This window comes from Callithrix jacchus, chromosome 4 (assembly GCF_049354715.1).
Source record: "Callithrix jacchus isolate 240 chromosome 4, calJac240_pri, whole genome shotgun sequence".
Classification (NCBI taxonomy): domain Eukaryota; kingdom Metazoa; phylum Chordata; class Mammalia; order Primates; family Cebidae; genus Callithrix; species Callithrix jacchus.
The window spans coordinates 18,143,884-18,168,772 of record NC_133505.1 but is presented as its reverse complement, the minus strand read 5'-3'; the positions used below and the strand labels follow the sequence as shown (position 1 = coordinate 18,168,772).

General features: G+C 39.3%; 1 long non-coding RNA gene across 1 annotated transcript in view; it reads left to right on the top strand.

The window, feature by feature from the left end:
- LOC118152773 (uncharacterized) overlaps positions 1 to 24,889 on the top strand; it is a 96,059-nt gene that overhangs the window by 28,415 nt on the left and 42,755 nt on the right. Inside the window, exon 2 of the long non-coding RNA XR_004741591.3 lies at positions 18,916 to 19,139. This is a non-coding gene — a long non-coding RNA (uncharacterized LOC118152773). The remainder of the gene's footprint in view (positions 1 to 18,915; positions 19,140 to 24,889) is intronic.

The window sequence follows — 24,889 nt, the reverse complement described above, 5'->3', positions numbered from 1 at the left end:
TTTCATATAATCATTCACGAGAAAAATATTTAAATACCACTAAGTCCATTACAGTTTAATTTTTTTGATAATAAAGCGAAATTATCTGTGGTATACTAAACTCATGAAAATGCTTTGTGTTACGCTGATAGTTGCCTATTACTTCAATGAGCATCTCTTTAAAACCTCAGGGACATTCTGTCCCTCCTCCCTTCCAGAAAAGCTGATTCTGGAAGGCATTCCGGGCCCTCAGGGCTACGTGGGTACTTTCTCTCATTGAGGTTCCTGGAATCCACTACCACTTCTAGAGAAAGTTGGTCTTTGGAAGAAAACTCTTCTAAGCTAGCAACTGAGCCTGCGTGTAAGGGAGGCTGGGAAATTGCTGGCGGATGCAAGCAAGCAATTAACACGGAGTTTTAAGATACTGACAGGCCAGTGAAAGAGAAACACACACTCCCCACTAACTCCAGTACAAGAGGGGGAATCACCACTTCTTCTAAAAATGATGTCAACATACACAGAAGAGGAGACGATTATTTTTGACCCAGGTGGGATGGAGTGGAGGTGACATTTTTGTCTGGCAAGATTTGCATTTTCCCTTCTTGGCAAGTGAGATTGGTGCTAGAGGTATCAGCACATTCTTGTGGTCAAAAAGAAGTAAGAACACAGATCTCCACTTATAATTCCCTAATGACTAATACTGAGAAGCTTTTCTTCAACAAGGGAAAAAACACTCTGCAATATAAAGAAAGAAAATCTCATGCCTCATGGTTGTATAGATTCCAATCATCCTTTTTTAAAAAAAAATTATGTCTGCAGCAGCATTTACATCCAGTGGAAAAGTCTTCTTTCTTGAGGACTTCCTGAAGGTGATGGAAGCCTTGCACCTGTGTCTTGGTGCCATGGGGAGCTTCTGTCTAGAGCCTGTGTATTTCTAGAGGCCCTTCTGACAGCTCACCCTGGATCCTTCTCACAGGCCTTACCCAGGATTGAGTTGCCACTGCGGGAAATCACAAGGGTAAATTCTTGTTACTGTTGTTGCTGTTACATTTAGTCTTACCTGATACCAGTACTGATTATTCTCTTGCATCAGCGTGGTGTTGACTTGCAGTTTAGGAGTCTACCACTCTCTGAGGTTATTCAGCCCAATTTCTGAGCAGGCCTCATTCCAGGGTGATTCCTCCCAAACTGCAAGAAGCAGCATGCAAACCTTTGGGAGATGGGGTGGTGTTTGTCTCTTTACATCATTATAAAACAAAGAATAATTTAGCTTGTCCCCATTGTCCTAATCTGAGGGACAGAATTGGCTCCAATAACACTAGCTATCATTTCTAAAAATTGAGGCAAGTATATACTTATCCCAACTTCTTCTAGAATTAGTCCTGTCTAGACTTTATTAAAAACTGCTATAAAAATTATAATATAAAGGGAAGAGAAGGAGTAAGATTTGCAATATCTGTCTTTAAATGAATAATCTTCACTGAAAGAGAGAGCAGTTATTCTGTACAACTCTTCAGACAGCCAAACTTCAATGCAAGGAAGACCCTCTAAAAATTAAAGCTGCTAAAAAGGGAAGTGGACTCCCTACCACTGGGGGCGTCGTGCTGCAAATTACATGTCTGTCCAGAATAATGGACGGTAGAGGGCATGTGTACTTTAGTTAGATAAGAATATTGGAGAAGACAGTATCTAAGGTTGCTTTCAATTTTGGTATTCTGTGATGAGATAGAAAATTAACCACAGGTATAATGTAAATTAAATAGAATAAATTAAAATCAACATGATAAATTGCTCTCTAAACCCAAGACTAGATATTAGAGAAGGCAAGCAGAGCATATTGAACAAGTGTGATTTTAAGTAGTGGTCCTTGTCCAATAAGGAGCAGATTGAGTAGGAAGAATTAAGGAGTGGTGTTTTATTGACATTTATTCCTTCTCTAGAAATTATATTATGTAGGTGAAAGTGAGACACTGAGCACTGCAGAATCTTCCCTCCCATCAGTTTTTTTAAAAGTATGATCCACATATAAATGCTTCTGTGCATGCATATATAGAAAATGACTAATTAGTGCGGCAGGAGTCGCACTAATGGGTTGGCCCATTTAATGGTTAATTTGTTTTGGAAACTTTCATAAGAACCCTCTAAAAAACACTCTAGAAATAGTAGAACAACACTTGGGATAAGGGCATTTAAACTGTAATTATTCATTCCATGTCTAGAAAATATTATAAATCTCCTCTTTCTCTCCATTAGAGGGAAGCTACAGGAAGATTTTTGCAAGCATACCCGGATAAAATCCCCTCTATAGTCACTTATGTGCACTTCTCTATAACATTGGAGGGAATTCAGTTTTATGTCTGCAGAGCTGCTGTTGCCAGGGAAACAGAAGTCCTCATCAGAATGCAACTGAATTAAGTCCCAGTGTGCCAGTTACTGGGTCTTTTCACTTGTCTACAACATACATGAATCTCTTTATAGCTAAGCAATTTATTTTCGTCATCTGCATCCATTGCACACACAGCTTTGTCAGCAAGGTCCAGACAGAAGACGGGGCCTACTTACCTACTTAGGACTGTGGGTGACCAGAGAGAAAGCAAAGATAGAGTAGACCATCCCACCCTTTGCCAAGAGCAGATGGTGTGAATGGGCCCTTTCCACTGAGTGCCTTCTGATGAGTTCTCCAGGGACAAAGGAGCTTCACTGTTGTTCCTCATAGGTACGCATTTCGTCTTCTAGGAAGGCATTACCCTTTCTTATGACTCAGGTGAATCCAACATGGGCCACTTTGCAACTAGAATGGACACAAGCTACGGCCATTCATCTTAACTCTCTGGCTCTCAGCTTTTATTGGAAGGTCTCCCAGAAGCAACCTAAATTCTTATTGTAATTTCAGGTTTGTTCCAACTCCAACAAGTTACCTGAGTGATTTCTAGAGAGTATGTGAGCTGTTGCAGATTTGAGCTGTTTAAAGTCTGACCAAAGTCCTAGTGAGATAAGTGCCCCATTTGTACAATCCTGAGTTCCTATGTATCAATAACCCAGCAGACAACATCTGTGTATAGATTAGTGCCTTTCAAGGAGCCAGCTGTATCCAATTTTTGTTTTATTGGTTGTAAGTCTACCTGACATTTTTAGTCCCAATATACAGGATGATGCAGAAAATATGCTGATGTGGTTACTCAAGAAAAACCGGGAACGTGGTAATTTCCAAAGTGTTTTATTTAGTAAGACAGAAAAGAATGTGGTAAGTGCATATTTATGAAGGCTCATTTATGCACTATTTAGTTTTTGAGTAAATATCTTAAAGCTTAACTCTCCAGAAAGCTTCATGCCCTTTCTTTTCTCTATCATTGTATCTCTACTCTGCATGATATTAATATTTCCGGATTTCTAACTCTGCTTAGCATTTATCTGAGGTATATCTTCTGCCTTATATAATACTTGTGAACTAGTCTCTTGCGAGTTCCTTTTCACTCATTATTCTGATTACCTTTACATTGCATTTGCAAAAGATATTTCAGGACACATTTTCGGCATTTTCTTGCTAATGTCTTGCTTGAAAATAGCATATTCTCAAATGAAACCCGTTGTACTTCATGAAATGTGGAGGAGTTACTTACCTATTCTGATAGGCTAATTCAGGTTTGGTTGTGTTAAAGTGGCTCATTCGATCAAGGATTTACATATGCTGATTTACTCTGAATGCTGCTCCCTTATTCTTAACGCTGAGGCTGTTGGCCCAAGTCATTTAACAACTCCAAAATGATTGTTTAAAGCAAGACAATGTGCTTATGTGGTGGTGTGTGCAAAGCACTAACCTAGAGGATTGACACTTAAGACTTGACAGAAACATTCTTTTTACAGCAAAACAGTTTTTTCTTCTCCTGGTTGAGGTAGAGCACTTTTTAAAAAAATTAATCCATATGGTTTGTTCACTTGCATAGGAAACCACTAAAGACAACAATTTTCCAGATCTCTTCCTCCAAGTTTTCATTATCAATAAATGCTTGTGATATCAGCTGAGATTTTTTAGCCCACACATCCGGCTTGTATCTTAATTGCAATAACTTCTTGTCACAAACAGCCAAAGTAGTGATGTATGGAAAAACTGGATTTTTTTCCTCCTCACTGGAGTCTGCCCCTCCCCCCACCTCCAGCCCCCTCTGCCTTTCCCCCATTCCCAACCTCACTGAGCCCGGAAAGTCTTTCAGCATTCCTGGAAAGTTACATAAGACACCAGAAGTAGATAACATTGTATGTTTCCAGTTTAAAATGCAGAATGTTTATGCCTGTAAGGAGAGAAGAATGAAAGAATGTCCCTTTCGGAAATCATATCTGAAATGACTGGGGGGCTGACAAGTGCTTCCCTTACAGTAAAAATAATGTTTAAGGACTTGAAGTGTTCTTTACTATCTGGTAAATAGCAAGTTCTTTGTTCCTTAAGGATAAATTCTAAGCACCTAAAAGCCCATAGTACAGCCGGCTAGGCTGAGCATTCCAAGTTCTTATTTGAGGCAAGGCAATAGAAGTGAAATTTTATTTTTTATTTTATTCTATGAATTTATTTATTTATTCATTTATTTATTTAGAGATGGGGATCTCACTCTGTTGCCCAGGGTGGTGTACAGTGGTGAGATCATAGCTCACTGTAACCTTGAACTCCTGGCCTCAGTTGATCCTACCACCTCAGCCTCCTGAGTAGCTGGGACTACAGGCATATGCCAAAACACCTGGCTAATTTTTTTTCTCTTTTGAGACGGAGTCCTGCTTTGTCGCCTAGGTTGGAGTGCAATGGCACGATCTCAGCTTACTGCAACCTCCTGGCTTCAAGCAATTCTACTGCCTCAGCTTCCTGAGTAGCTGGGATTACTGGCATGAGCCACCATGCCCAGCTAATTTTTGTATTTTTTAGTAGAGATGGGGTTTCACCATGTTGGCCAGGCTGGTCTCGAACTCTTGACTTCTGGTCTTGATCTCTTGACCTAAGGTGATTCACTTGCCTCAGCCTCCTAAAGTGCTGGGATTACAGGTATAAGCCACTGTACCATGCCTTATTCTTTTTTTGTGAGACAGGGTGTCACTATTGCCCAGGCTGGTCTCAAACTCCTGGCATCAAGTGATCCTCCCACTCTGGCCTTGCAAAGGATTACAGGTGTGAGCCACCGCCCCAGCCCCAGTCTTCTTTTAAGGTATGGAGGGAAGAAGTTTGAGGGGTCTTGGCATGGCATGAAAGAAAGGCAAGCCAGGTTCCACTGCTAGCTTCTGATTACCCCTCAAGTGCCCAGCTCACTGCTATGGGGAGTTCGGTCTCCCCAAACCCAGAGTCTCAATCATATGGACCTCTTCTGTTTGGTGTGGGACAAGCCTTCTGAGAACAGAAAGCAACTGTGTTACAATTTGGAAGAGGAGAGCATTTACTTAGAAAATGGAAGCCCTGAAAACAGAAGTTCGATGGATAAACATATTTGTCCAAATCAACATACCACACAGAATTGGCTCTTCTGTGGCCTCCTGACCTTGCCCTTCCCTTCGGTGAGGTCAGCAGCAGAGACACGCAGCCCCGTGGCTGGTTCCAACACACTGTAGCAGTCTCCAAGGCAACACTGGCTGAAGGTCATTTCGGTGCTGCCCAATTTCCAGGAAGCGGCTTTTCTCTGTGGTCTGGCATCAGGGTGGAAAGTTTAACATGAGCACAGGGGAAGAAGCTGGTTGGTTTCTGCAGACTCTGCATTCTTTTCTCTGGTGGGTCAGGTTTATGAGCAAGGATTGGCTCCCACCTAGAAAGTAAATATTTTTGAAAGGTTTGTAGAGTGTAGACGTGACCTTTGCCCAATGGACTTACCACCCATCTAGATAAGTAGCAACCAAAGGAAGATGCTCAAGCATCTTTGCTCCTTTCCTCAGAAGGGGAAGCAGCTTAAGATGGGATGAATTAAGTAGGAATGAAAAAAACAAAAGGGTTTAGGGCAGTTTCTTCCCCCTGTCCCTATTAGCCCCTTATCATTTCTTTGTGATATTGCTGATTCTATTTTACTTTTTGAAATAGAATTATACTACAGGAGGGGTCCGGGTCTGCTGACTACAACTGAAATAAAATGCAGCATTTAACAATGACTCTCCTCACAGCAATGACTCCTCTTTATTTTAAATATTGTCCCAGCCAGTTCTTTCTTGTACAAGTCCTTTTACTTACTATCATTGATGATATTTATTCTAATGGGCATTCATCAAAAGTTGATGGAATCCCTACGAAGCACCAGGCACTGTGCTAAGACCTGAAACAAGAAAACAAGCAATTACACTACACTGTTTAAGTGCTATGGGGGTCAGGAGGAAGTAAAGTGACCCAATCTGAGGGACAGCCGAGTGTGATGGTCTTGAAGGGATGACCTTGAGCACCAGGTAACCTGGAAGGATCCTTAACATGGCACGACCCTTCATCTCAATCTCTCTCTCTCTCATATTTTCTATCCAGGCATTTTATGAATTGCCTCCTGGCTAAAAGTGACTGCATAAGTCACTTTTATGTGTTTTATGTCTAGATAAACCCAAGGGTAAAAAGGGCAAAAAATAGCATCACTTTACAAACAAGACCCTGTGTCCTATGGCTTCCATGCCTCAACACAGTGGTACACACGAAGAAAGATTCCCACGTGAGGACTTCAATTGCAGTTGTTTATTGTCCTAATGAACCAAATAACTGAAGCCATTTAAACTCTTCTTAAGAAATAATCACTCACTGTAAGAAACTTCCACAGTTTTATTATACCTGGAAAATCAAGGTAGAATGAAGAGACCTGGGGAGTGGAAAGCTAGTGGTGATGTCTCTCATCCTAGTGATTTACAACAATCCCCACATATGTGGCATCCAAATGACAGAAGCTAGAAAGACTCTCTGGAGACTATTTCACACTTAACATCGACAGTGAAGAGCCCCAAATCCAAGGGAACCAGCTGGCCTAAGTAAAATCAGCCCTCAACAAACAATAGCTCATAGCCCTTCACGACCACTTTTGGATAGGTGTTATCCCGTTTTACGGATAAAGAAATTAAGGTTTAAAGAGATAAAGCTGCTTGAACAAGATCATCTCAAATCACCTTTTACTGGTTGAAAAGCCTGACAACAGACACTGCAATGCTTTTTCATATCTGGAGTTTATTTATGTCAGATGCACAGCTTCCAAAATGGAATGACACCTAAGGCTACCCAAGGCTCTAACCCTTAACCTTAATGTAATATTGTATAAAATTAAGGAATTTCTTGACATAAATCATCTTCTATAGAAGTGGTTGGCAAACTACTGCTCACAGTCCAAATCCAGTCCTCTCCCTGTATTTTCAAATAAAATTTCATTGAACATGCTCATTTATTTATGTATTATCTGTGGTTACTTTCAAGCTGCAATGGCAAGGTTAAATATTTGCAGCAGAGAGCACAGGTCTTGAAAAGCTGAAATTATCCACTACCTGGCCCTTTACAGAATAGTATAAAAGTGTTACTATAAAATGAATTTATCAGTCTATATATTATACTCAATAATTTCCAATGCTTCACATATTAACCCTGAGGCTACTTGCAACTTCCAAATGTATCATCTAAATGATAAAAGACTCAAGTCTCCTTCATGCAGTTTTAGGGATAAGTATATTTTATATCATTCAAATCTACTTTAGGTGAACTTAGCACAATTCTCTTAGCTAAAACATTCTGTTCTCCAAACATCCTGGATAATAAAAATCTTAATGTGATGGCACTCTTCAATCTTTAGCATTTAACTCAAGTTGTTACAGTTAAAAGCTACATACAAATTTACAATTTGTTCGTATTTAAACATGGTTTAGGTTTTAATTTTGTTTTCTAATCTCCCACCTATGCAATTTCATTTCTTTGCTTGCTGTGGTTCTACAGTAAGTACTGTATCTCTTCTTCTTTTTGTTCTTTTTTCTTTTCTTCTTTTTTTGTTAATCAATGAGAGCTTGTTATGTTGCTCAGGTTGGCCTTGAACTTATAGCCTCCTCCTCAAGCGCCAGGACAACTGGCCGGAGCCACCACAGCTCCCCTTTTTTCATTTTTTTGAGATAGAGTCTCACTCTGTCACCCAGGCTAGAGTGCAGTGGAGAGATCTTGGCTCACTGCAACCTCCACCTCCCAGGTTCAAGCGATTCTCCTGCCTCAGGCTCCCAAGTAGCTGGGATTATAGGTGCCCCCCGACTACACCTGGCTAATTTTTGTATTTTTAGTAGAGATGGGGTTACACCATGTTGGCCAGGCTGGTCTTGAACTTCTGACCTCATAATCCACCTGCCTCAGCCTCCGAAAGTGCTGGGATTACAGGTGTGAGCCACCATGCCCGGCTGTAGTGCTTTGAGCACAGTAGCCATCTCTTACCAATGTTATCTACATACTATCTTTATTTACCATATTTAAGAAGCCATAGTCTTTATCTCAGTATCTTTCTTTTTCTTTTAATCTTTATTTCTTCTAAAAAACAAAACAAAACAAGAATAGGTTACATGTGTAGAACGTGCAGGTTTGTCACATAGGGTACACGTGTGCCATGGTGGTTTGGTGCAGCTATTGGAACCAACCTCTAAGTTCCCTCCACTCAACCCACGCCCCCCCAACAGGCCCTGGTGTGTGTTGTTCCCCTCTCTGTTTCATGTTTTCTCAATGTTCAACTCCCACTTATGAGTGAGAACATGCAGTGTTTGGTTTTCTGTTCTTGTGTTAGTTTGCTATGATGGCTTCCAGCCTCACCCATGTCCCTGCAAAGGACATGATCTCATGCCTTTTTATGGCTGCATGGTATTCCATGGTGTATATGTACCAAACTTTCTTTATCCAGTCTATCATTGATGGGCATTTGGGTTATCTCCATGTCTTTGCTATCGTAAACAGTGCTGCAATAAACGTGTGTATGTGTCTTTACAGTAGAATGTTTTAGACTGCTTCGGGTATACACCCAGTAATGTGATTGCTGGGCCAAATGTTATTTCTGGTTCTAGATCCTTGAGGAATCACCATTCTGTTCTTCCACAATGATTGAACTCATTTATATTCCCACCAACAGTGTAAACGTGTTCCTATTTCTCCACAGCCCCATCAGCATCTGTTGTTTGCTGACTTTTTAATAATTGCCAATATGACTAGTGTGAGATGGTATCTCATTGTGGTTTTGATTTGCATTTCTCTGATTTTCAGTGATGTTAAATTTTTTTCATGTTTGCTGGCTGCATCATTGTCTTCTTTCAAGAAGTGTTCATATCCTTTGCCCACTTTTCAATGGGGTTGTCTTTTTCTTGTAAATATGTTTAAGTTCCTTGTAAATTCTGGATATTAGACCTTTGCCAGATGGGTAGATTGCAAAAATTTTCTCCCCTTCTGTAGGTTGCCTGTTCACTCTGATGATAGTTTCTTTTGCTGTGCAGAAACTTTTTAACTTAATTATATCCCATTTGTCAATTTTGGCTTTTGTTGCAATTATTTTTTGTTGCAATTATTTTTGTTACGAAGTCTTTGCCTATGCCTATGTCCTGAATAGTATTGCCTAAGTGTTTTCTAGGGTTTTTATGGTTTTGGATTTTACATATAAGTCTTTAATCCATCTTGAATTAATTTTTTTATAAGGTATAAGGAAGGGATCCAGTTTCAGTTTTCTGCCTAAGGCTCAGTATTCTACTGAAAATGCCATCCATCCATATTTGAGAAAGTTACAAATTTGGGTAAGTCACTTATTTGAAAGCATGACCTGACATTTTTCTTCTTTACTTAATGTTAGAAGTTTTGAGAAGACCTTGAGAATGTATCAGTCATGGATTTGGTGATAGATATAGCCATATTAGTAAAGCCCTCTCAGAAGAAAGTCAAGGATTAGAATGACATATTAACTAGAGAGGCATTCCTTTTGACTAGATAACATGTAGCATATTTGTTAGATAATCCTTCTGAACCACTTTGAACTCTTTTAAACAGAGGATGCACTCATTGTGTGTACCCAACAATACTTTGGAATTGAATTGAGTTGAATAGAAAACCAACAAAGAAACAAAAGGCCTGGTACATTTTAACTGAGCTGCATTTGATTTCAGAAGCATTTTTACTCAGCATATATTTCCCAAATCAAAACACTGTCTATGGCAAGTAGAAATTAAGAATCTAGAGTCTCAAGGTTATTCAGGACAATCCCGGTGAAAACTGAAAGTGATTGATGTTACTCAGCATCTGCACGTTTTATGAGGAGAAAGGCACGTACCACGAGAGGCCTGTGAACACTGTGTGAGAGCTCCGGGAGCGTGATGTGCAGGGCTTCCTCTGGGGGCATGACATGCCACCGAGACAAATGTCATCTGAGCCACTCACTTGGCTGAAGTCTAAGATTATTAATGAATTTCCGTCCTGTTCTTTCTTTATGGGCTTTAATGACCCAGCGAAATTTCACTGTTTAATATTTAAACAAATGTTTTTATCCTGAGACAATGAGCCTCTGTTGAGACTGGATAGAACTGTTAATATTCTCCAGCATGGCTGACTGTTATCCCTGCTGGAGAAAATGGCATAAGCTGATTTCTAGAAATGTTTGAAAATAAAATTTCGCCTTTTGGTTATGTGTGAATGGAATGCTTTAGTGGCGCACACAGCAGAAGAGGTGTGTGTGGTCTGCTCCTCAGGATAAGTTCTTCTATTGTTCTGGCTCTTCTAGCAGAACACAATGATTTGGTTGGCATAGCTGATGTTGGCCAACCAGACAGGCTTGATTCCATGTGCTGCTTCTTTTTGGCATTGACCCTTATCAATTTATCAACAGTGGCTTTTAACAAATCCCTTCTTAATTATCCATCATCAAAGGCAGTTGGGTAATGCGCTTACCATTTGAGGTCCAGTGTAACTCATTGGTAAAATGGGCTTCGGTAAACTCTAGAGGCAAACTTATTTAGAGTGACAGCATGTTTTCAGATGAGATAAGACATTTTTCAAAGTCCACCTGGACCTAGTTAAGTAGTAGTTACACATTTGTTTCCCTCCAACTTGAGAATTCTGTTTAGATTAGACACTAATCGAAAAGACTAACTTTATGGAATATTCATGATTTTTTATGTGCCTGAAAAGTTTGTGATGTACGCCTTTGAAAGAGACCTTTGACTCCACCTCTATGGAAATATTATCCTATATGGGATTGTGTGTGGATAGGCCATGCTGCACATTGGCATCACTAGCCAGGTAGATTCTCAGGCTCCCTACCCTGAAAAACATGGAGGTATTAAATTCTTCTTGTCCCCAACTTGGTTTGACTAGTTTCTTTCCTGAGAGATAGTGTCCAGCATAGAGGTCAGCAGTTGAAAAGGACAAGGTAAAACATCAAAAGGTGGATAACGGCAACAGCGAAGGGAACCAATATAAATTTTAAGGAAAGAATTTTATTGATTTTTATTGTTTTAATTTCCTGTTTTTTTTTTGATGGAGTCTTACTCTGTCACCCAGGCTGGAGTGCAGTGGTGTAATCTCGACTCACTGCAACCTCCATCTGCCAGGTTCAAGTAATTCTCCTGCCTCAGCCTCCTGAGTAGCTGGGATTACATGCTAATCTTCTTTAATAATGATTTATATGCATATGAAATGCAAAAAGTAAAACTCTTTGTAAGATTATCATGTATAAATTCTAAAGCTTTCATGAAACATTGTCCAATAAGTAAAAAGATGATTCCTCCTACCCCAAAACTGTAGGACATACATTGGAGAGCATACTTTCTGGGAAAGGTGTGAACTGGCATGGATTCATCCATATTCTCTCACCCAGCTCTCTGAGACTTAAGATTTCAGTATGGCTGCCTGGGAGGATATATTTCTTCTTAAAGCTGTCAGATTGGAAGGACTACTGTGGGCATCAGTGAAAAACATAACTTCCAAGCATTCTCACCCTCCTACCTTCACTAATGAGATTGACTCATTTGATACAAGTTGGAACCCAGAAATATGAATTATTAATAAAATGATTATTTCCGAATATAGTGTGAAATACTTCTCTGGGATATAGAATTCTAAAATCATGACCTCATCAACTGAAAAAGACATACCAGTTTCATGGATTAATGTATTTACAAGAAATGAACAAGCGAAATAGAGAAAAGCTTAGATGTTAAAAGCATCTATAAAGAATAATATGTAGTAGAAGAAAGGATAGAGACAGTTAAGTTTGACAGTATAATGTCAGCAATAAGTGGTAACTGGAAACTTAGCATATGTGAAGATAGATAGAGAGGAGAGACCCAGAAACCTTGGCTTGCATTCTTGTATCTGCTTTGAATGAGTTTGGGGCTTATACCCAAGATCAAGGTCTCCCGTACTCATTACAGTGCCTTACCAGATAGCTCCTGTGTCTTTTATGTATGTAGTATTATACCTCTAGAAGCTAATTAGCAATGCTTGGGGTTTCGTTTTTACATATTTATTTAAAAGCGGAAATCATTAAGAAAAATAAGTAGTAGGAGGAAATGTGTTAATGTAGTAGCTACCATCATTGAGCATTCAGCTATGCACCTCTCATCGTCCACATATTATTTCTTTATTGCTATTCACAACAACTCTCTGTGATAGGTTTTATCATTACACTTTTATTGATAAGAAAACAGAAACTCAGAGAAGTAGCTTATCTAAGTTCCAGTTGTCTACAGGTGACAGCTGCAATTTAACCCCAGCTGTGTCTCTTTCTAGTACACTCTGTGTAAGTGAGATGGTGAGCCATGGATCATGAAGCAAGCAGCTGAATTCATTTCCTCGGTTGTCTGATGACTCATTGTGTGGCATTAGACCAGTGTTTAGATCCCTTCATGCCTTTGTCGTCATATCTTCCAGTGTGCAGAAAACCTGCCTGTTAACTGGTTTTGACCACCCCCCAAAATAATATCAGTTGAGGTAAATACAGGACTTCTATTTGAGTTCTACATCTGGTGTGAAAATGAGAGGAACAGAAATCTTTTAGTTGCTGTCAAAATGGCAGCAGTCATTCACAGGTTAGGAAGCCCATTAAAATAGTCAAGAGAACCATCTGCCTAACTGGGAACTGTCTGATAAGTTACTATTCTTTTGTGACTCTGTCTTATGCTTGTCAGCTTGCTAAACACAGACAAAAGCGGCAGAGTGGACCTACCATCTAAAACAAAATGTTCTGTTCCAACTGGCAAAAGTATCTCCTAGACACTTGCCTAGAAGTAACCGGCTCCTTAATGAGTTGCTGTTTTTATTAAATATTTTGTGGAGTTGATTCATCCTCTTGGATTTAAGAAACACAAACATAACACAATGTGCTTTTCCTATGCAGAAGCTGTCTGCATGCTATGTAATAAGTCCCCAGTGAATCTCAGCAAATCAGTGATATTTGTACAGATTTGAAGAGGTTTCACAAATCTTTGAAAGAATTAAAAATAAGCACATTCAGCCAGGCTCTCTGGTGTCAAGGCGCGTCCTCTGCATAAGGGAGCTGGGGAATATGAAAAAGAACATGAAATTAATGTTAAGAAAACAGATGTCCATAGCCGAAGAGACTAGCAATGTAATTCCTGAGCAAGAAAGCTATGAAGTGCAAATGAGTCCAGGAAAGAAATGTGGTAACATTGGGAAGTGATATCTTTGGGTAGGTCCTAGGTCTGTAGGGGTTTCATTTTTTCAGCAGCAAGTCAGTGATGGCACCAAGACCATATATGAGTTCATTATGTTAATGGATGACCCCAGGTTGACACAGAGGAAATTAAAATTCAGAATGATTTTATTCAATGTGGGGAGAAACTTAGTGAAGATTTTAAGGACATGTTCCAGGCAGCACACACAAAAAATAACATGGCAGGAGAAAATCATTTGGAATTTGCAACAAAATTCATGCTCCTGTAGGTCACCCATGCTCAGCTATGTTACTGTTTCCAGACATTGCACATGTGTGATGTACAGTGTTTAACTGGAGAAAAGCATACGCTGGGCTCCCTTTTCTTTAGTCAGTGAAACAAATGAAAGAAGAAGAAAATCAAAGGGAATTACAGAACTAGAGACTGGGTCAAGCAAGAGGATGAGATTTATGATAGTAAGAATTATGGGCTGGGCATGGTAGCTCACGCCTGTAATCCTAGCACTTTGGGAAGCAAACGTGGGTGGATTGCCTGAGCTCAGGAGTTTGAGACCAGCCTGGGCAACACAGTGAAACTCTGTCTCTACTAAAAAAAAATACAAAAAATTATCTGAGTGTGGTGGCGCATGCCTGTAGTCCCAGCTACTTGGGAGGCTAAGGCAGGAGAATTGCTAGAACCTGGGAGGAGGCAGTTGCAGTGAGTTGAGATGGCATCATTGCGTTCCAGCCTGGGCACCAAGAGTAAAACACTGCCTCAAAAAAAAAATTGTTGAACATCAAAAATGTATGGTTAGGAATGTAACAATTATTCCTGAAGGTCTTTGAAAATCAGAAACTTTTTGTCCTCGTAGAGTAGCTAGGATGTCATTGTGGCTTCCAAGGTTTTCTTGGATACCTGTAGCCTAAGGTTTCTGTGCGCTCTGGGAGAGGAGAGTCCATGCCCTGTTTGAAAGCTCCTTAGGCCTTCTTCTCTCCTCCTGGACCCAGGCAACAATCAGGATGACATAGGTTCAGGTTGCACTGGCTTTTCATCTCTCTTTGGTAACTGACTCTGAAGCAGGGACAGGCCACTATTTCTTCTCTTTCTATCCCCCAAAGAGGAACTGAGTGAGTTTATTTTTCTCCTTCTCTGAACTAACTCTGACTTAACAGACTCAGACGAAGACACAAAGAAAAGAAGAAAGATAGAAGCAAAAGCAGAGACAGTGCTGAGGAGGTGGCTGGAGACTCGAGCCTCGGTCTGTTCTCTGCTGCCACACCCTCTTAAGTGGCGCTCAACCTCAACTGAGCACTATCTCAGCTGTGGAAATATAGAGTTAAGACAAATTCTGCAGAGCCCAAACCTGTTTCAATCAGTTTGCTACCCTAAAACTCTAGAAACTCTGGACCTGTCATTCCTTTCACATCATCAAAGAAGTACTCATTCCCCGATTACAGAATCGAAAGCACCCTGAGCTGGAAGAAACTTTAGAGTTAGCGCATTCAGTCTAGCAACTTTATTTTACAAATGGGCAACCAAAGTCAGGTGTGGTGGCTCACATATGTAATCCCAACACTTTGGGAGGCCAAGGCAGGTGAGTCACTTGAGGACAGGAGCTCGAGACCAGCCTGGCCAAGAGAGTGAAACCCTGTCTCTACTAAAAATGCAAAAATTAGCCAGGGGTGGTGTGCTCCTGTGGTTCTAGCTATTTGGGAGGATGAGGCAGAGAATGGCTTGAATTTGGGAGCCAAGATCGAGCTATTACACTCCAACCTGGATGCCAAAGTGAGACTCTATCTCAAAAAAAAAAGGCAATGGAGGGCCAGAGCAGATCAATGACTAGACCAAAACTTCTGTGCCCCAGGACAACAGAGCAAAGTTTACTATCAAGAATACTGACTCTATTGGACAAGACATGTGCCCATTTTTTTCCTACCATGTCTCCAGGATTTAGCATGATGCCAGGCACATAGTAGGTACTCAGTAAATATTTGTTGAATGAACAAATAATCCATGATTCCTGACATCTGTTCCACTGCTCTTCCTGCTCCAGTACATGTTTTAGCTCTCCAAAAACAACAATAATTGGAGGACCAAGTTAGCTCACTCCACTCAACCTCAAGCCCTGAAGTGACCTAATATTTTATCTTGGAATGTTCCACTGTGTTTCCAAAAATTCCTAATATGCAGTGGTGTGGTTTGACTTAACTCTGTTTTCACAAAATGGGCTTGATTTTGTGAAAAGAATATTGATCTCCTGACTCAACTTTTGCCAATGAAGAAGCATCATCTTGTATTCCTAATTTTGAGGTTTTTCATTCCCAGTGTTTCCCTCTAATCTATCTTAAAAATTTCCCCCATCACAGTAAGGGAACTCTTTTACCTTGGTTGATAGTATAAGTAGGTTATGAATACTGTGGGCCATGTGTGGGTAAATCACACTGTGTAAAAATTCTCACATCAGGGAATATGATTTCAAAACATAAATTGCAAATGAGGCCAATTCCTTGTAGTACTAAAGGATTCATCATAAGATACCTTTAAATATTGGCCTAGGATATACATGTGGTTCACTTTACATGCAACCTTTTTAGGAACATAACTATTGTGCAATTGGGATAACATTTCCAAGACAGCCATGAAGTATGCACAAAAGCCAACTGGTAAGGCATGCTTTAGGAGTGACTGAGGGGTCCAGAGCCTGATTTCCAGAGCCTTCTCAAACATATAGGCTCTTTCAAGCCCTGGAGGCCACAGAAAACCTAAAAATTACTCCTGCTTATAATTTCTTTACTTCATGTTCCATAGCCAGTTAAATCCAGAGATGGGAATGAATTGGGGATTGACGGTGTAAAAATAGGGGGGAAAAAAACATTTTATTTCAAACTGGAATGTCAAATGCCCTCATCCTAGACAGACTTGCAGACACATAACAAACAATAACATTTTAATACTAAGATATTCATATTCTTTATATTTTAATTGAATAACATAACACACATAAAAACAATAAGATTTATAAATTAAAAGTATATGAGAAAACATATAGGGATATAACACCAAAAAGAAGGGCTAATAGAACAAGGTATATCATAATATATGCTGTTATGGGAGACATTGAGGTGACCCCTAGCTTTCTGGCAGTCAATGAGAAAAAGGAAAATCTGACCGGTTACCTAATATACTGCCTTCCTCGGTCTTTTTGTTTATTTATTTATTTTTCTGTAGGCAACTATATTTATTTAGAATCTTTAAAAATATACATACAAACATTCAGCAGTTTTATTCTTCCTGGCTTACTTCCCTTTCCTGCTAATTCCAATTAGTGGTATCATTACTATACTTAAATGGCCCAAATGATGAGGCCAAATATAAGAGCACTACTTCTTTCACAAATTTCCATCTTCATAGCCTCTCAGCTTGTCAATTGTTTATTTTTTTAATGCTCAAGAAAATGTACCAGAAAGAAATGTGTCTCCTAAGTCCTCATAAAGATGGTACCGGGAAAGTAATAAGTAATGACCCTAAGGACATCCTCACTATAGACCAGTGATATTCTGGATATATGTCCCTGCCAAATCTCATGTTGAATTATAATCTCCAGTGTTGGAGGTGGGGCTTGGTAGAAGGTGATTGGCTCATGAGAGCCGATTTCTCATGGATGATTAACACCATTCCCTTGGTGCTGTCTTTGTGATTGTTAGTGAATTTTCATGAGATCTGGTTGCTTGAAGGTATGTAGCACCTCCCCCATTTCTCCTTCTTGCTCTTCCCTTCACCATGTGACGTGCTTTCGCCCTCTTCACCTTCCACCATGATTGCAGGTTTCCTGAGGCCTCCCTAGAAGCCGAGCAGGTACCCGCACCACACTTCCTGTAAAACCTGCAGAACTGTGAACCAATTGAATCTATTTTCTTTATGAATTACCCAGTCCCAGGTATTTCTTTACAGCAATGCAAGAATGGCCTGATACAATCAGTGTTTCTCAAACTTTAGCATGCGTTGGAATCAACTAGAATCTTACTAAAACACAGATTGCCAATGCCACCCCAAAAGTTTCTGGTGCAATAAGTTTGGGGTGGAGCCTTAGTATTTCTATTTTTAACACGCTCCCAGGACCAATGTGGTCCCTGCTCTGCTCCAGGGACCACACTTCAACAACGATAGCTGTAGACCCAAGGTCCACTTTCTCAGGTCCTCATCTTAGAGCATCCTTTCATATTGACCGATAACAATGTAGCAATTGCAATGGAGCAGTTCCATGGAATTAGGTTCAGCCCACAGTGGGAGGCACCCTGTGTAGAGGTATGGCCCACCATTTCTCATTTGGTATATTCACTATAGCGTTCCTAAATGCAGTCCAGCCCCATTGGCTTATTCATTGTGTTTCCCAACACACTTACAGATTTCTTCCTCATGCATCCAATTCCTCTGTGGCCCAGTCCAGAAGGGACTCTACCTATTAAAGCCCAACTATCCTTCATCAGCAATGACAAAAACAACCTTTTCTCATTAATAACTGCCTTCTAAATATCAACAGAATTCTGCACCTATATTACTTGTTACTTAAATGTTCTCCTTATATTATTCACCTATTATTTACCTCTTTAAATGTAGGATATTTTGTATTTCCAACCGCAGTTCAAAGTCCATAAGCCATGTATAATATATTCTTGTTTCTTTAAAACACACAATATAGTGCTTTGAATAAAATGAACACTCAATTATTTGAGAGCTAAACAAACACTTAAGAAAAAAGCTGTAAAAAATTAATGAAATGGCAACTCATATCAACAGAAGAGATATGCTTATCACCATCATAAAATATCTGCTTTCCCATAAAGATTAGCTGTTTTAAAATAACTGCTTTGCCATAAAGTTGGGCTGTTTTAGGTTAACTGCATGTTATTGAGGGAAAAGGTGTATACAAAAAAAAAAAAACGTGGTTTTATTAGCTATCTAACCAAATGTATTATATAGTTATTCTCTTTGGATTCAATTTTTTCCCCGTATTTTAAAGCTGAATTCATTCACTGATTCAATGAATATTTACTGAGAATTTACTATATGTAAAGTTATTGGAAAGAAAAGAGTACATTCTTAAGGAGCTCACACCACAGTTGAGAGGACAGACGCATAAACCTACATAAATGCAACGCATGCAAGACTAAAGATACGTGCAAGCCATGCTGGGAAAACAGAAAAGAGTGGTCAGGTTAGAGGTGGCAGGAGAGGGGCTTAGAAACTTACCTATTCAAGGTGGCAGAACACATATTAAGGGTGGCATTGTTGGAAAAACAGGTCTCATACTGTTAGGAATTGGTATGCCTTGTACCATTACAGGTGAAAACAAGCAAACGAATCCATTAATCATCAGCCTACTGTGAGCAAGGGAAGCATGAAGAATCGGAGGACTGAGCGGACGTACACAGTGATATGTTTTGAGAAGAGCCAGAGAGGATTTCTGGCTGGAGATCCCACCACCAATTGCTGTGGTCCTGACATTTCACCATTAACAAGTCATTCCTAGACATCTTAAAGGCTTTCTGGTATTCAAAGGACCTCAGGTAAAATGCTTTTTCTCCTTAGACAGAGTCTCTTAACCTTGCCAGCATGATTGATGTTTTGCGTTGGATAACTTTTGGTTGTGGGAACTGTCTCATACGTTCCAGGATTTAGCAGCATCCCTGGCCTCTACCAACTAGATGCCAGTAGCAGCCCACCCCCAAGTCATGATAACCAAAAATGTCTTCTGGGAGGCAAAATTGACCCCTGCTGCCAACATTTTCCTAGGAGATACTACATCTTAGACTGGCGTCAGCTGTGGTTCTGTTGTGTGATCAAAGAATAGCTCAACTCTCCCTAGAGAGACAGTCCCTCCCTTCCACCCTGTGCAGCTAAAGGAAGAGTGACATAGCACTGAAAATTCAGGATGACGATTGCCTAGCCAATCTTATTTGCTATACCAGGTCGGGCTCTCAATGAAGTGACATGTGTCATGGAAAGGTGACTATCACCTCCAACTGAAATTTAGGAATCAAACTATCTGAGCACAGGGGAGATTTGGGAGGGGGCGTGGAGGTGAATAAGAGTATTTCAAATAAAAACTACCCAATTTTACACAAACATGGGGAAGAGGAGCTAAATTAAATCTTTTTACTTTAGGTATGTCATGCAGTAGAAAGGTACTTGATTCATGATTTACTGATTGACTAAACATCTGCAAAGCACATAATACTTTGATATGTTATTATAAAAATAACAATGTCCTTTGCTCATATATAATACTTAGTAGCTCTTAAAATTCTTTCACATAGTGCCTTTTTAAAAAATTGGCAATATATTCCCATATTTCAAAAATCAAAACAATCCCGAAAAGGAAATAGTGAAGGGTCTCTTTCTCACTCTCACTACAATCTTCCCCTCCTAATTACAGATGAATATTTTAGTTTCTTCAGCATCCTTTCAGAATTTACTTATGAAAATATAAGAATATATAAATACAGATTCACGTTTTCCTATTTCTTACACAAAAGGTATTATGTTGCCCTTGCATTGTTTCCAGTCATTTACTATCACAAGAAAGGCTGCAATAATTAGCACTGGCCATGTATCATGTCATATGTGCACTCACTATCTTATGTATGTAGGTATGTGTATATGTATGTATGTATGTATTTATTTTTAGAGACAAGGTCTCACTTTGTCACCCAGGCTGGAGTGTAGTAGCACAATCATGGCTCACAGTAGCAGGGTCACGGCTCATTGCTGCAGCCTCAAATTCCTGGGCTCAAACGACCATCTTCCCTTAGCCTCATGAATAACTGAGATTACTGGCTTGTGCCACCATGCCCAGACTCACTACCTTATCTAATCCTCACATCACATCAATCCTATGAGATACGCAGGAAAAAGGATCGTTCCTGCTTTTAAATTATTTTATTTGTGTGTGTCAACAAAAACATATATATACCATATTAACCATTTCTAAGTGTACAGTTCAGTAGTGTTAAGTATACTTTCACTGGAGAGATACCAGGGAAAATGGCAGATAGGAGGCAGCACTAACTTGTAGCTCTCACTCAGATGGACAGAACAGTGCATGGAGGCTCACTTCGTGAACTTTTGCTCCAAGAACTACTGCAGGAACATACCAGGAAAACCAAAAGAGTTCACAGACTCTTTGAAAGAAGCAGCTTGCTGCTGCAAACTCTGAGAGATAGCCAAGAAATTGTGAGTGCCCAGTGTGTGTGGGGTGATATTCATCTTCAAACAACATCCTCACTGGGGAACCTGAAAATCCAGATCATGGGAGAAGGGTTTAACCTTGCCTAGAATTGAATATACCTAACAAAGGGGATAAAAGACCTCTGTGATGAAAACTACAAAATGCTGCTGAAAGAAATCGCAGATAACACAAACAAGTGGAAACACATTTCATGTTCATGACTGGATAGAATCCATATCATAAAAATAACCATACTGCCAGAAGCAATCTAAAAATTCAGTGCAATTTTCATTAAAATACCATCATCATTCTTCACAGAAGTAGAAAAAACAATTCTAAAACTTACATGGAGCCAAAAAATAGCCCACATACCTAAAGCAAGACTAAGCAAAAAGAAAAAATCTGGCGGCATTACATTACCTGACTTCAAATTATACTACAAGGCTATAGTCACCAAAACAGCATAGTACTTGTATAAAAAATAGGTATATAGACCAATGGAACAGAATAAAGAACCCAGAACAAAGCCAAATACTTACAGCCAACTGATCTTTGACAAAGCAAACAAAAACATAAAGTGGGAATAGGATATCCTATTCAACAAATGATGCTGGAATAATGGGCAAGCCACATATAGAAGAATGAAACTGGATTTTCATCTCTCACCTTATACAAAAACCAACTCAAAATGAAACAAAGAATTAAATCTAAGACCTGAAACCATAAACATTCTAGAAGATGACATTGGAAAACTTCTTCTAAATGGACTTAGGCAAAGAGTTAATGACCAAGAACCCAAAAGCAAATGCAACAGAAACAAAGATAAATAGATGGGACTTAATTAAACCAAAAAGCTTCTGCATAGCAAAAGAAATAATCAGCAGAGTAAACAGACAACCCACAGAGAGGAAGAAGATTTTCACAAACCATGCATCTAACAAAGGATGAGTATCCAGAATCTACAAGGAACTCAAACAGATAAGCAAGAAAAAAAACAAATAATCCCATCAAAAAGTGGGATAAGGACATGAATAGAAAATTCTGCAAAGAAGATTTACAAATGTCCAACAAACATATTTTTTAAAAGTTCAACATCACTATCATGGAAATGCAAATCAAAACCACAGTGTAATACCACCTTACTCCTGCAAGAGTGGCCATAATTTAAAAATCAAAAAATTATAGATGTTGGCATGGATGTAGTGAAAAGGGAACACTTTTACACTGCTGGTAGGAATGTAAACTAGTACAACCACTATGAAAAACAGTACAGAGACTACTTAAAGAACTAAAAGTACATCTACCATTTGATCCAGCAATCCCACTAGTGGGTATCTACTGAGAGGAAAAGGAGTATCTACTGTATAAAAAGGACACTTGCACATATATGTTTATAGCAGCACAATTCACAACTGTAAAAATATGGAACCGGCCCAAATGCCCACAAATCAGGAAGTGGACATATATATGCCATGGAATACTACTCAGCCATTAAAAAAAAGATATAATGGCATTTGCAGCAACCTGGGTGGAGTTGGAGACCATTATTCTAAGTGAAAGTAACTCAGGAATGGAAAACCAAACATTGTATGTTCTCACTTATGAGTGGGAATGAAACTGTGAGGATACAAAGGCATAAGAATAAAAATGGACTTGGGGACTCAGGGAGAAGAGTGGGAGAGGAGTGAGAGATAAAATCTACACATTGGGTGCAGTGTAGAATGCTTGGGTGGTGGGTGCACCCAAATCTCAGAAATAACAAGTGGAGAACTTATCAGTATAACAGGTTTGGGGGAACAGGTGCTAGTGAAATATTTTAATATTTCCATCATTGTGAAACAGATTTTTGAAACTTTTTCCTCTTGCAGAACTGAAACTTTATACCAGTTAAACAGTGAATTCCCATTTCTCCCTCTAGCAACCTCTGGGTAACCTTCTATTTTCTATTTGTATGAATTTCACTACTTTACCTCACGTAAGTGGGATCCTAGAGAAATTTTCTTTTAGTGTCTGTCTTACTTCATCTAGCACAATGTCCTCAAGATTCATCTACGTTATAGCATGTGACAGGATTTCCTTCTCTCTAAGGCTGCATAGTATTCCACTGTACCTATGCACCATATTTTGTTTATTCTTTCATTTGTTCATGAACATTTGGCTTTCTTCTGTGTCTTCCTGGCTATTGTGAATAATGCTGCCTTCTGTGTCTTCCTGGCTATTGTGAATAATGCTGCCATGAACATAGATGTGTAAAGATATCTTTGTTGCTCTGCTTTCAATTCTTTTGGTTATAGTATACCCAGCAGTGGAATGCCAGATCATATAATAATAAATCTATCTTTAATTTTTGAAGGACCTGCCATACTATTTTTCATAGCAGTTGCACCATTTTACTTTCGCATCAACATTGCACAAAGGGTCAAACTTGATTCTGAAATACCATGAAGTTGGCAATATTATATATGCAGATGTTAAGACGTATGCCGCAGCCTTACAGATAATACAAGGTAGAATTGAAACATGCCCCGGGTCTTAACACAATTTAGTGCCTTGGATTTTTCTACTTACTGCAGCAAAATTCTCAGTGGTGTAAATGATACAAATGATATTTTCTGTCATGACGACGTGTGATTATCTCTGTCAGAGTCTCTGTGAGAAGTTCAGTGAATGGATTTGTCTATATTTTGAGAGTTTAAATCCTTCCACTTCTTTCTCAATTCTGCTACTGTTCACTTCCAGCACCACCACCATCTTACATTCTAAAAATATAGAAGATTGGTACACTAGCTTATCGGTTGTTTCCCATGCCAAGTTACAGTCCCCCTCCACTATTCATAAATTAACAGCAGTCTTAAACTGGAAACAGAATCATGCCCCATTGGCTTAGCACTAGAGAAAGAGTCCTGAGTGGCTAACATAGTAACTTGCCTACAAGTGTTTGCTAACCCTACAAGCTGTTATCTCTGGGCCAGGTGCATGGAGCCAGAGGAAGAACTAACTCTTGGCTGTATTGCTGGATTTTTCCACCAAAGAATTATTGCAGGAAGACAGATCACAAAGTCAAGGCTTATATTACCAAGCAGGGAATACCATCTGAGGCAAAAACAAATACCAGCAGGAAAAAAGGAAAGCCTGATCCACTCTCCCTCACACATCTATCTCAAAGATGTTAGCAGTTGGAACCTGTTTCAATAATGATACTCAAACTGATGACAATGTTCTCAAAAACCATCCATGCAATCCTGTTATTTTACATTTCCTTGGTCAGGCAGCCAACGAAGAAAAGGAAGGTCATTGCCATGGGGAAGGATGTGACTGAATGTTGTCCTGCAGAGCTGATACCTTCCTCATCTACACACGGCTCATATCAGCTTTCTAAGGTTTTTGTGCTCTAAATTATCAAGGGGACTGCTGTTAAATGTAAAATAATATCTCTGACACTGGTGTGTATATTTCAACATTTAAAGAAAGAATGCCTTTTAAACATGGATGAAATAGCTAATAATCTGCTAAAAAGTACTGGAAACTGACATATCAAGACAAACTAGAAATGCACTCACCTATAGAAGGAGACATTGAGGAAATTTGCCTGTCTTGAACTTGGCATTGGATGGAAGGGAGAAAACATCTCCCTGAAGAATTTATAATTGCATTCTGGCACATATGTGGGTTTGCTCCCCAATTTTGCACTTCCACTTTGGTACAAAGAAAACGGAATTCACCCCAAGGCCTTGGGAAATAAGTCTTGACCCCTCTAAGTCGTTCTTCTTTTCATTGATCACAGCCTGAATCTTATGATAAATTATTGAATTCTTTATCTTAACATTACACTTTCTTATAGGTGATAAAAACTATGGAAATCAATAACACATGAAGATATTATTAGCCAGGTATCTACTGTGACTCCATTTATAACTATTCATATAGCTAAAGCAATGAATTCTTCTGAGTCTCAGAATTCATCAATTCCCGAAGACTGAAACACATTAAGGAATGGAAGGTAATTGGAATTGACATTTTGAATCAAGTGTCTATTAAAATGATTTCTTATTTAACTTAATAAAATTCCTAATGTGTGTGTTATTATTA